General features: G+C 33.5%; 1 pseudogene; it reads right to left on the minus strand.

The window, feature by feature from the left end:
* Positions 1-11,468: 11,468 nt before the first annotated feature.
* On the minus strand, positions 11,469-12,464 carry LOC121217212 (vignain-like; annotated as a pseudogene).

Raw genomic sequence — 12,464 nt, forward strand, 5'->3', positions numbered from 1 at the left:
CGCAATTGGATTTCAAGATCGTGGTCCCAAAATCTTCGGCATCGTCATCGTTATCAAAGTCTATAGGACCTCCTCTAAAGTCTTTAAGAAGACATTTAAGGAGTGGAAGGAGCAAGGAGTCATCTTCATCTTCTTCATTTTTGTCCTTGTAAATCATTGTGGTGTAAAGGTCTGGTATTTTCGACAATTATGCCACCTTACAAAAGGCAATTTCATTAAACACTTAAAATTCAATGCAACCAAAAAAATAAAGAAAAAGCAAAAATAGGACTCACTATTGTAACCCATTTTATAGTACAGCTTGCTCTTCTACGATCCAATCCATGAAAATACCATAGCCAAATCAAACTCAGCCGACATAAATCCACTAATCAACCTCCCTTAGCTGTTCTAAAACGTAACCGAAACCTCTAACAAGGAGAAAACAACGCTCAACAAAGCCTCCTCTCTACCGTTTTGCCTTCCCAAGAGAACCCAAAGAAAAAATAAAAGAAAACAAGCTTAAATACTGCTAGATCTAACAGAAAAAAGAGAGGAAAAATTAGAAATTTATGGCTTGATTTTTCTCTCTCAAACACTATAATAAATAAGCTGATGTGAAATTCTGATTGATTAATGGTTGGACACAATGATGATAGTAATTAGATAGGAAGAGAGAAAGAGGAGATGAACATTAAATTTCCATCCATTTTAGAGTGATTTGAGGAATGATGCAAGTTTAAGAGCTAAAATGATTTTTTTTTTGTAAAGTTGAAAGGTTAAAAAATCATTATGCCTTTCTAATATTATGTCATTGCATGTGGACATGCGAGTTTATTTTTTTTTGTAAAGAAAATGGTAAAAACCACATGATTTGAAAGTCCATCTAAAACTCCGTTATATAAAAAAGTCATTGCTACAAAATTACAACACAAAGTCACAACAAAAGCATATAACTTAACAAAGGTTATTAAGTAATCACAAGTACACTAAAAGAAAAAGTTGTGAATATCACACTAATAGTAGTTAACTTTGAAAGCTGAAAAACCCAAAATTACAGTATCCCAAATGAAAATTAGAACATACACATCGAAGATATTTGAGTATACTAACTATTCTAAATATACCTCCAATTGAAAAACGAACAAAAAATGGTCTTTGTGATAAAAAAAACTACTCAGACTTTTCTTTTCTTTTCTCATTTTTTTCATTTTGTTGCATTCTTTTTCTCTCTCATATATATATAATTGAAACCACCCCCATATATGTTTGAATTATTTAGTGTTTTCAAAGTTGTTTTTCTGTTTCAATAAGTCATATTCTTTAGGAACAACTTTTTGCATTTGTTTAAACTAGTGGTATCCTTGTTTATAGGTGATATAGGTGTTAGTTGTGATTATATATTTTTCATTTGTAAGGCTATAAAAAGCCAACTTTTTATCTTCAAAAGTGACACTTATTTCTAGCTTTCACTTAATGTTATACTTAACATTCTTGTATCCGAACTAGGTTGTTGAGAAAATAAGTGGATATGAGTGAAGAAAAGAGTGAAGGTAGTCTTACAAAGATTCGTCATTTTGATGGTCTTCACTATGACCATTGGAGTGAGATGATGGTGAATCTATTGAGGTCTAAAGGACTGTGGAACCTAGTTGACAAAGGCTTCGAGGAGCTTGAAACAATGACTATGCAGACCATCGTGCAATAGACGCAGATGGACGAGATAAAGATGAAGGATCACAGGGTCAAACACTATCTGGATCAAGGCATAGATAATGTTATTTTTGAGCAGATTTTGGATAGACAAACCTCCAGAGTTGTTTGGCATTCTTTGAACAGCAAGTTTGGTGGAAATGAGAGAGTGAAAAGGTCTCTTCTCAACACCTTAAGAAGAGAATTTGAGGTGTCAAAAATGAATAAAAGAGAAATGGTCAAAGATTATTTTACTAAAGTAATGGATGTAACAAACTAGATGCTGAGCAATGGGGAGATAATATTTGACTTGGTGATTGTAGAGAAGATTTTGCGGACTTTGAAAAAATGTTTCACCTATGTGGTATTATCTATCAAAGAGGAAAAATATGCACATACCATCTATTTTGATGAATGTAAAGTTCATTATCTGTACATGAACAAAAGTTTAAGAGAATGGAAAAAGAAGAAGATCATGCCTTAAAAGTTACTGCTGGTAACGAAAGGTTTGAAAGTAGAGGATGTTGTGCAAATTCATACAGAGGGCGTGGAAGAGGCAGAACGAGATCATTGACAAAGCTCGGGTAGAATGCTATAAATGCCACAAATTGAGGCATTTTTAGTATAAATGTCCAAGGTGGGAGAGTAAAGCCAACTTTGTGGGACTTGATAAAGAGGAAGAGCTGCTCTTAATAATGTGTCTGGAGACACATAACTCACAACAAGATGGCGTATGGTTTCTTAATTTGGGATGCTTGAATCATATGTGTGGGAACAAGAAGTGGTTTTCTCATCTTGCTTACAGCTTTTGACACTTCTTTAAGCTTGAAAATGATACAAAAATTGTAGTAATGGGAAAAGGAAGTGTTAGATTAGAGATTGTATGCATCAAATAGGTAATCTTTAAAGTTTTCTTTGTTCCAGATCTAAAAAATTATTTGTTGAACATGGGATAGCTCCAAGAGAAAGGGATAGTTATTTTGATTCAAGAGGGTGAGTGCAAGTTGTATCGTTCACAAAGAGGGCTCATTGTAACAACCAAAATGACCAGAAATCAGATGTTTGTGCTTTCAACTATTGTTTTACCATGCTCACAACCATTGGTTTCATCATGCTTCCAAACTACCACAAAATATATCTCTCATCTATGGCACTTTAGGTTCGATCATTTGAACTACAAAAGCTTACGTATGATGTAGTCCAAAAGGTTAGTTCGTGGCTTACCAACAATCAGCATTCCAATCAAAGTATGTACTCATTGTTTGGTCAGAAAGAAAATTAGGGAGAAAATGGCAGAGCATCAAGAAAGTTGCAGTTGATACATTCTGGCATTTGTGGACCAATTACACTGATTTTCATAGGTGGAAAGAGGTACTTACTCAGTTTTATTGATGATTTTAGCCACAAAATTTGGGTCTATTTCTTGCATGAAAAATTAGTGATGTTTGAGGTATTGTAGGGCTTTAAAAAATATATTGAGAATGAAAGTGGTAAACGTATAGCTTGCTTACGCATAGATAAGGGTGGAGAGTTCACCTCCTATAAATTTAATAATTTTTGTATGCAGAATGGTATTTGCAGGCAATTGACTAATGCCTACACCTAGCAACAAAATAGAGTAGCAGAAGAAGAGGAATCGAACCATTATGAACTTAGTTCGAAGCGTGTAATTTGAAAAAATGTCCCAAAAGAATTTTGGGCAGAAGCAGTTCAATGGTGTACCCATGTAATGAACAGGAGCTTGACAATACCCGTGAATGGATGAACACCAGAAGAGGTTAGAAGTAATGTTACACCTTCTGTAGACCATTTTTGAGTGTTCGGGTGTGTTGCCCATGTACGCATACCTGACCAAAGAAGAACAAAGTTAGACAACAAAAGCTACAAGTGTGTTTTCTTTGGTGTGAGTAATGAAACCAAGGCTTATCGATTGTATGATCTATTCTCTAGGCGTATTGTGATAAGTCGTGATGTTGTTTTTGAAGAAGATAAATGCTAGGATTGGAGTCAAAATTTAGAGGATGCAAACAAAGAGTTGGAATAAGAAGATATTACTCTTGAGGATGATGTGAGTGAAGATGATGTCGTTGTACCAAACATAGAGGAAGTAGTTGGAGAAAAACCACCAAGTCTGAACATTCTAGCTGCAAATCAAGAGAGGATTAGACGGGAGAATAGAAGAGCACCAGAGTGGCAAAAAGATTATGTGAGTAGAGCAAGACTAGGCTTTTCTGGTGAATATGAAGAAGTCAATAAATTGGTTCTATACACCACAGTAGATCCAATCACTTTTACAGAAGTTGTTGTAAGCAAAAAATGGCTTGAAGCTATGAAAATAGAGATTCAAGCCATTGAAAAAATAAAACATGAGAATTGATGGAATTGTCAGTTGGTGCAAAGAAGATCGAAGTAAAATGGGTGCTCAAAACCAAGCTAAATGAACTTGGTGATATTCACAAACACAAGGCACGATTGGTGGCATAGGGATATGCTTAGAAATATGTAATTGATTACAACCAATTGTAAAGTGGGATACAATCCGAATGGTGATTGTAATGGCTGCGCAAAAAGGTTGGAATACCTACCAACTTGATTTTAAAAGCACTTTCCTTCATGGAGAGCTGGTGGAGGAATTCTTTGTTGATCAACTGCTTGGTTTTGAGAAAGAAGGGAGGAGCATAAAGTCTACAAATTAAAGAAGGCCTTGTAGAGTCTTAAGCAAGCTCCAAGAGCATGGTATAGACACATTGAGTCCTATTTTACAAAGGAAAGTTTTGAAAGGTGCCCATTTGAACCTATTCTTTTTATTCAAACTAATTCGAAAGGAAGAATTTTGATTGTTAGTTTGTATGTTGATGATCTCATATTCACGGGAAATGATGAGGAAATAATTAAAGCCTTTAAAAATTCCATGATGCGAGAATTTGAAATGACTGATCTTGGAAAGATGAAATACTTTCTTGGAGTTGAAGTGTTACAAAATGATAAAGGCATATTTATTAGTCAAAGGAAGTATGCTAATGAAGTTCTTGAGAGATTTGGAATGTTAAGCTGCAACTCTGTTAGAAGTCCTATTGTTCCAGAAAAAACTCGTGAAAAATGAAGATGGAGTCAAAGTAGATGTCACTGGTCATAAGAAAATTGTGGGGAGTCTTCGATATTTAACTACGACCAGACCAGATCTAATGTATATAGTTGGACTGGTGAGTTGATATATGGAAAAACCTACTGAACTTTATCTTAATACAATGAAAAGGGTCCTTCGATCTATAAAAGAAACCTTAGAGCTGGGCATTTTGTACAAAAAAGGCAAAACTGGTGAGTTAGTTGGTTACACAGACAGTGATTATGCTGGGGATCAAGATGACAGAAGGATCACTTCAGGATATGTTTTTCTGTTTGGAGAAAGTGTCGTTGCGTGGTCTTCAAAAAAACAGCCAGTAGTGACCTTATCTACAACCGAAACAGTGTTTGTAGTAGTAGTGTCATGTGCTTGTCAAGCAATTTAGATGAGAAGAATCTTGGATTCTTTCAATCATCCTCAAAAAGAAAGAATCATGTTATATTATCACAACGCCTCCACCATCAAACTATCAAAGAATGTCGTATTGCATGGAAGGAGAAAACACATTCATGTAAGGTACTTTTTCCTTCGTGAATTGTCTAATGATAAAGTTATTGAGCTTGTCCATTGTGGAACAAAGGAGCAGACAACAGACATCATGGCTAAGGAATTGAAGTTTGAGACATTTGAAAAGCTTAGGGAAAAAATTGGAATTTATGGAGAAGTAAACTAATTGAAAATATGCTAAACAGTTTAGGGGAGGAATTGTTTGAATTATTTAGTGCTTTCAAAGCTATTTTTCTATTTCAATAAGTCCTATTCTTTAGGAACAACTTTGTGTATTTGTTTAAAATAGTGGTGATCTTTGTTTATAGGTGATATAGGTGTTGTGATTCTATATTTGTCATTTGTAAGGCTATAAAAGCCAGCTTTCTATCTTCAATAAAAGTGACACTTATTTCCAACTTTCACTTGATTTCATACTTAACATTATATAATGTAAGGCACAGTGGGACTCTTGGGCCATCTCCAATAAATACATATATAAGATAATAATAATTATAAAATATTATCTTATAAATAAATTTCAGTTGTAAAAAATAAAACATTTAATAAGTTTTTGAGAAAAATATCCTCAAACATTGATCTAGTACAACCACTTATATCAATAGAGAAATGTCCATTATATGAACTTATGCAATTGGATACGAAGCTTTCATGGCGATGCCACGTAACCCACCTGGTGTATTCACATCCCTTTGAATCCTCATATACCCATTTTCACCCCAAGTTTCTCCCCATGAATTCTTAATCAACTAATAGTTTAAACCTTCTTCACTTGTCCCATATCCAACAATGGTGACTGCATGGGTGAGATCATTGCTTGTAGTTTGTTTTAAAAAGGTCAAATCATTGATTCAATGAATGGTTATAAAATGTGTTATTTATACAAGTAGTTATATGTTTGGCTATGGTAATTGACTATTTAGGCTCGGTTTTGAATGACAAAGAATGTATATGATCTAATTGATATGGAAGTTAAATTGGAGGATTGATTATTGAAAATATTAATTGGTTGTGTATATGAAATATAGGCATGATAATTTGCATGCAAATTAGGTATGTGGTTCATGTGTGTGATTGAATATAACATGTTAGATATGTTATTTAGCTTGCAAATTAGATATTTTATGACTTGGCATTTGACTTCAAAAATAGTTAAGTTTGATTTAGTAAAATGTACATAAGGTTATAATGTTTAAAATATATGATTTGGTAATTGAATTTTTTATAATATGAATCATGTACAAATCGGTTTTGATATTTGATTGCTTGGATTGAAAGTTTTGTATTAGCAAACGCAATTGAAATGGTTAGATATTGAATTATAATTCGTATAAGAGAATGTTTGATAAAGCATGATTTGTGTAAGTAGATATATGATTCAAATAGATGCTTTTGACTTGTATGAATAAGAGGTTGGTTTATTAATTTATTTCAGAAAATTTTATAAAGGAGAATACATTACTAGGCGTTTGAATTGTAAAGAATGTCCAACTAAACTGTGTATTGTTTGGTAATACCTTGTAACCCTAGTCCAGGGACGGACACAGGATAGGGGTGTTACAAATAGTTCCTTACTTGAACCAATTTGTGTGGTATCAAGCTCTTGATCTCTTGGTTACTCTCTTATTCTCTCAAATAACCTAGGCAAAACTTAAATTTATGTAGTACTTAAGTTTTCTTTACATAAGAGTTACAATCTAATCCGATGGCATGCCAACTATATCTAACTTTGCCCGAATAGTTAATAGGGTACCAATGATCCAATTACATGTAATAACCAATTCACATATCATATCATATCTCATTTAATTTCATCATCAATTCACATAATGTGCCATTATCAATTTCATATCATGTTCATTTTTGTTTACGGCATTTCAATTCAATTCTCAACACATTATCATTCAACATGAAACAATTCATACGACAAACATAAGCTTACCTCGATAATTAATCATGCAATCAACACGTATATGCATAAAAATATAATGATATCGAATTATAAAAGTACAAACTGAATTTCCCTCAACTCGCCTTCGATTCTCGACTTTTCCTTCTCTCACGGTAGCCCCATGTCGTATTAGCTACATTTGATAATTCAATAGTAAAAATAGTATTAGTTTACACCCAATTTAAATCCAAATACATAGCCACTCTTATTTTTTTATTTTATCCAATTTAATCCCTATACCCGAGATATACAATTTTTCGATATCTAATGTTGAGTCAAAATTTGATTTCACATATTTCCATTGGGGGTCATAGTATAATCTCATATCAATTTTAATTTATTCAATTTAATCCCTAATGTTACAAAGCTATCTAACAAGTTCAATTTACTTTTTAATTTAGTCCTTATCTAAGCATATTAACTATCATATCCTTCAAATTAAGCCCCAAATAATCAATTTCTCTCTAATGGTAACTTGCTAAAAACTTAACAATTGAACAAATTAAGAAATGGGCTATCTAAATCAATCCTTCATGATCATAAATCTACAAAAATTATAAGGAAAAGGCTTGATTACGTTAATCAATTGTTGGCCGAATGTTTAAATGAACTAAAAGCTTTCTTTCTTTATTTTTGTATAGCATGGATGGTTGGAATTGTTGAGTATGACTCATATTTCAGTCAAATTTGAGAAATAATCTTCCAGTTAAACTCTATTTATTTGTTTCAATCAAACTCTTATTAGTCTAGATTATTTTATTATTAGTTGACCTATGAATTTAGCTTATAAATAGGCTATTTTACCATCTTAGAAAATACACCCATTAGAGATTAGAACTCAACACTTTTAGAGAATTTTTGTGTTTATGTTTTTCGGGTTTTTTTTGGGGGTTTAAGGGTTTAGTTTTTATCTCCATCTTTGTACTCTTCGTTCTTTGCCATTATAGTAAAATTATCTTTACCTGTTATTTTTTATCCTCTTTGGAGGGTTTTTCCACGTTAAATTTGTGTGTTCAATTTTTCAATTTCTTCAGCTATTTTTACTTGTTCGTTGCTTAATCGGGTCAATCCCCAACAAGTGGTATTAGAGTTAGTTCAATTTTCGTAGATTAGCCCGTTCAGAGATGGCAGCAACAAGGTTTGAAATTGGGAAGTTCGATGGTGTCACAAATTTCAATCTGTGGCAAGTTCGGATGATGACAATTTTAGTTCAAACCAGCCTGAAAAAGGTTGTTATTGGGAAAAAGCTTGAGAATCTAAATCAAACAGAATGAGAAGAGCTTGATGAAAAGGCCTTGTCTGCAATCCAGTTGTGCCTCACGAATAGAGTATTGTAGGAGGTATTGGTGGAGAAGACTTCATCCGCCTTGTGGAAAATGTTAGAAACTCTTTGTGCGACTAAGTCTCTGGCTAACTATTTAGTGTTGAAACAACGTCTTTTTACGTTTCGTATGAACGAAAGTGAGCTTCTTAGATATCACATCAGTCAATTAATTACTCTTTTAATTGATTTAAAGAATGTTAAGGTTCAGATTGACAATAAAGATTAGGCTATGCTATTATTGTGCTCTTTACCCCTTTCATAGAAGTCTTCCAGGGAGACCCTAATTTATGGCAGAGACAAACTCTTGTTCGAAGATGTGAAGGGTCATTTGTTGAGTAAATGCAAACTCAACAATGAGTTTGGTTCAGATAGTAAGGCAGATAAGCAAACTTCTGTTTTGGTAAAATTAAAGAAGTGAGACAAATGTGTCGCTATTGTAAAAAGTTACGTCACGTCAAAGCAGGTTGTTATAAACTGTGAAATAAAAGAGTTGCTGAGGGTAATGAGGAAGATGTAGCTGGTGCTAATTTGGCCGATGAAAGCGGTGATGATTTCTTGTTAGTGTCAACGAGTGATAACTCCAAGCTTACGTCTGAGTGGATCCTAGATCCGGGATGTTCTTTCCACATGTTTCTCAATAGAGAATGGTTCTCCACATACAGTTCGGTTGAAGGTAGATTTGTGCACATGGGAAATGATTCATCCAGTAAGGTAATTGATATTGGTACTGTTAAAATTAGGATTCACGATGGGACAATTAGAAAATTCTTAGATGTCAGGTATGTACTTGATTTATGAAAGAATCTCATCTCCTTAAGTATTTTAAACTTGAAAGGATGCATAATCAATATCGAGTCAAGCGACATTAACGTATCTCATGGAGCTCTCATTTTGTTAAAAGGTAAAATGACAGACAATCTTTATATTTTAGAAGGTTCTACAGTGATCAGTGAAATCGGATGTACCTCGTCCATTATGTAGTCAAAGTCAACTCATTTAGAGCGGAGTCAACTTGGTCATAGGAGGGAAAATGTATGATCGTTTCGTTGAAGAGAGGTTCTCTTTTGGATGCAGGTTTTGAAAAGTTAGGGAACTATGTTCGTGAAAATCAGACTCGGGTTACTTTTGATTTGGCGGTTTACAAGTCGAACGCTATAAGTCTTCCAGTTTCTAAGCACATATTTGACTTAGTTAATTCCCTACATAGTTCAAGATAGGCCCGTGGTGGGCTTTGGCAAAGATGGCGTTGGGGAAATATGAGTCAAGGTGGAGATTTGTTGAGTATGACTCCTATTTCAGTCAAATCTGAGAAATGATCTTCCAGTTAGACTTTGTTTAATTGTTTCGATCAAACTCTGATTAGTCTAGATTATTTTATTATTATTTGACCTATGAATTTAGCCTATAAATAGGCTCTTTTACAACCTTAGAAAATACACCCATTAGAGATTAGAACTCATAACACTTTTGGAGAATTTTTGTGTTTACGTTTTCCGGGTTCTTTATTTTTTGGGTTTCGGGGTTTAGCTTTTATCTCCATCTTTGTACTCTTCGTTCTTTTTCCATTATAGTAAAACTATCTTTACCCGTGGTTTTTTATCCTCTTTGGAGGGTTTTCCCACGTTAAATTTGTGTGTTCAATTTCTCAATTTCTTTAGCTATTTTACTTGTTTGTTGCTTAATCGGGTTGATCCCCAATAGAGAAAATGGAGAAGATGACAATCTTCCACCCTATTTAGCATATATACTTAGATTAATATTAGCTTAGTTTAATGAACCATATTTAATTAGTTAATTAAGAAATAATTATGTATATTTTAATAATAAATTAAACTAAGTGGAATTAACCATCATCATCCCCTAACTCATGTCAAATAATGGTTAAATAACCATTTTAATCCTTTAGATAATTGCTAAATAGGTTCTCAAGTCTTTTCTAATTTTAAATTCAATAGCGATTGGACTTTTACAATTAGTCCCTGAATTTTAATTAACCAATTTCTCCGTTAAATTACTTAACCAAACTTTAATATATTTTCATAATAGCTTCATTAATCTTTATATATATTTAATCCTTATGAACTTGGTTTGCAGAAATAAAATTCTGAAACCGTATTTTTTGACACTACTTAAAATTAGGTCGTTACATTATGGGTTATGAGCTTGACGGTGGCCTCAATGCCATTTCAACACCAACTAACAATATTGAATCGTAATCACTTGATAGTAGAGGCTATGATACCAATTGTTGGGGACACTAGGTTATATCTCACACAAATGGAGCTTCAAAATTGAACTAAAATATTGAACTGGAACACCAAAGTCAAATTGAAGCTACCCAGCGAATTAACCCGACAAATTACTACTAAATATTAAGATGCAATAAAAAATCAAATGATACAATTAATAATAAAGGTGAGAACACACCAAATTAAAGACGTTTGGCACATTACTTATGTCCTTAATTACTAACACCGAATAATAACTTTACTATGACCCAAAAAAACAAATTACAAACTAATGAAACCTTAATTAAAAGGATTGCCCAAATATATACCAAAGTATACTAATGAAAGTAGGAGAGAACAAATGGTTGGGGATAATTCAAATGTAGGCTTAATGCCTTCTTATATACTATATGTGAGGCCACATATTTTGTCTCATTTTTATGTGGGATTTATGTGAGCCAATAATCAACAAATACGTAATTTTCATATGTATGTACTTGTAATAAAATTTCTAAAATAGATAAAAAAAAAAAACTCAAGAGCTACAGATATTAAAAAAACACAATTATAATTATCGTAACTTATTAATGTCCTTGAAAATTGATCGAGTAGTGCAACTAATTTTATGTAGTACATGTATTGGCAGAGAAATTGTCTATTATATCAACTTATAATACTGGATATATACGAAGCTTTCATGGCGATACCACATAAGCGACCTTGCGTATTCACATTCCTTTGAATCCTCATATACCCATTTTCACCCCAAGTTTCTTCCCATGAATTCTTAACCAGCCAATAGTCTAAACCTTCATCACTTGTCCCCTATCCAACAATGGTGAGTGCATGGGAGAGGGCATTGCCACAATCTCCGGTATACACTCCACTACTGTAATACCGAAAGTCTTGTCCATAGCCTTCGATTGCAACCGAGACAAGTTGATTTGCGACGACCTTAAGCAACGCTTGTTCGTCGTTTGTAGCCACCATTTGATAGCCATTGATGATGACGTCAACTCTGTTTATCTGTTTCTCAGTGTCGCAAGTTTCTTGCACTGGTTGATATGGGTAGCCTTCTTCGGTGGTTATTCCTTGGTTTTGGATAATGTAGTCGAAAGCATTCATCATCCATCCTCCATACAACCTTGGTTTCCTCCATTTGTGCTGCAATCCAACAGTTGTTGCACAGATAATGAGATTAATTTACCAGTTTTGATTCGGTTATCCCTTCAACGGCTGCCACTGCTGAAAATGCCCAACAACATCCTGCAAAAGTAAACCAACAATAACCCTTTGTTAAGTGAAGTAAATATACTAACATCAGTTTTTTTTTTCAATCAATCGAGCACCCTATCATTTCAACAGAGAAATTTGATTTTTAAAAAAATATATTGAAAGGTTTGAAGTTTTAATATTAGACAGATAGTTTAACATTTTAATATACTCAAAATTTGAAGCACAGGATTTGAAATACGATGATCTAATTAAGAAAATATAATAAATATTTTGCAAGTCTGTAAACTGGGACTTACCACAGTTACCCTGAGACTTAATGGGAGTGACGGCACCTTTCTTCCTCCAATCGATGCTCGTTGGAACATCTGAGAAGCTTTCATACATAAATGATGTTGATTGGGACATAGTGGAATTGTCCCCCAT

Source organism: Gossypium hirsutum, chromosome D05, assembly GCF_007990345.1.
Source record: "Gossypium hirsutum isolate 1008001.06 chromosome D05, Gossypium_hirsutum_v2.1, whole genome shotgun sequence".
Taxonomy (NCBI): domain Eukaryota; kingdom Viridiplantae; phylum Streptophyta; class Magnoliopsida; order Malvales; family Malvaceae; genus Gossypium; species Gossypium hirsutum.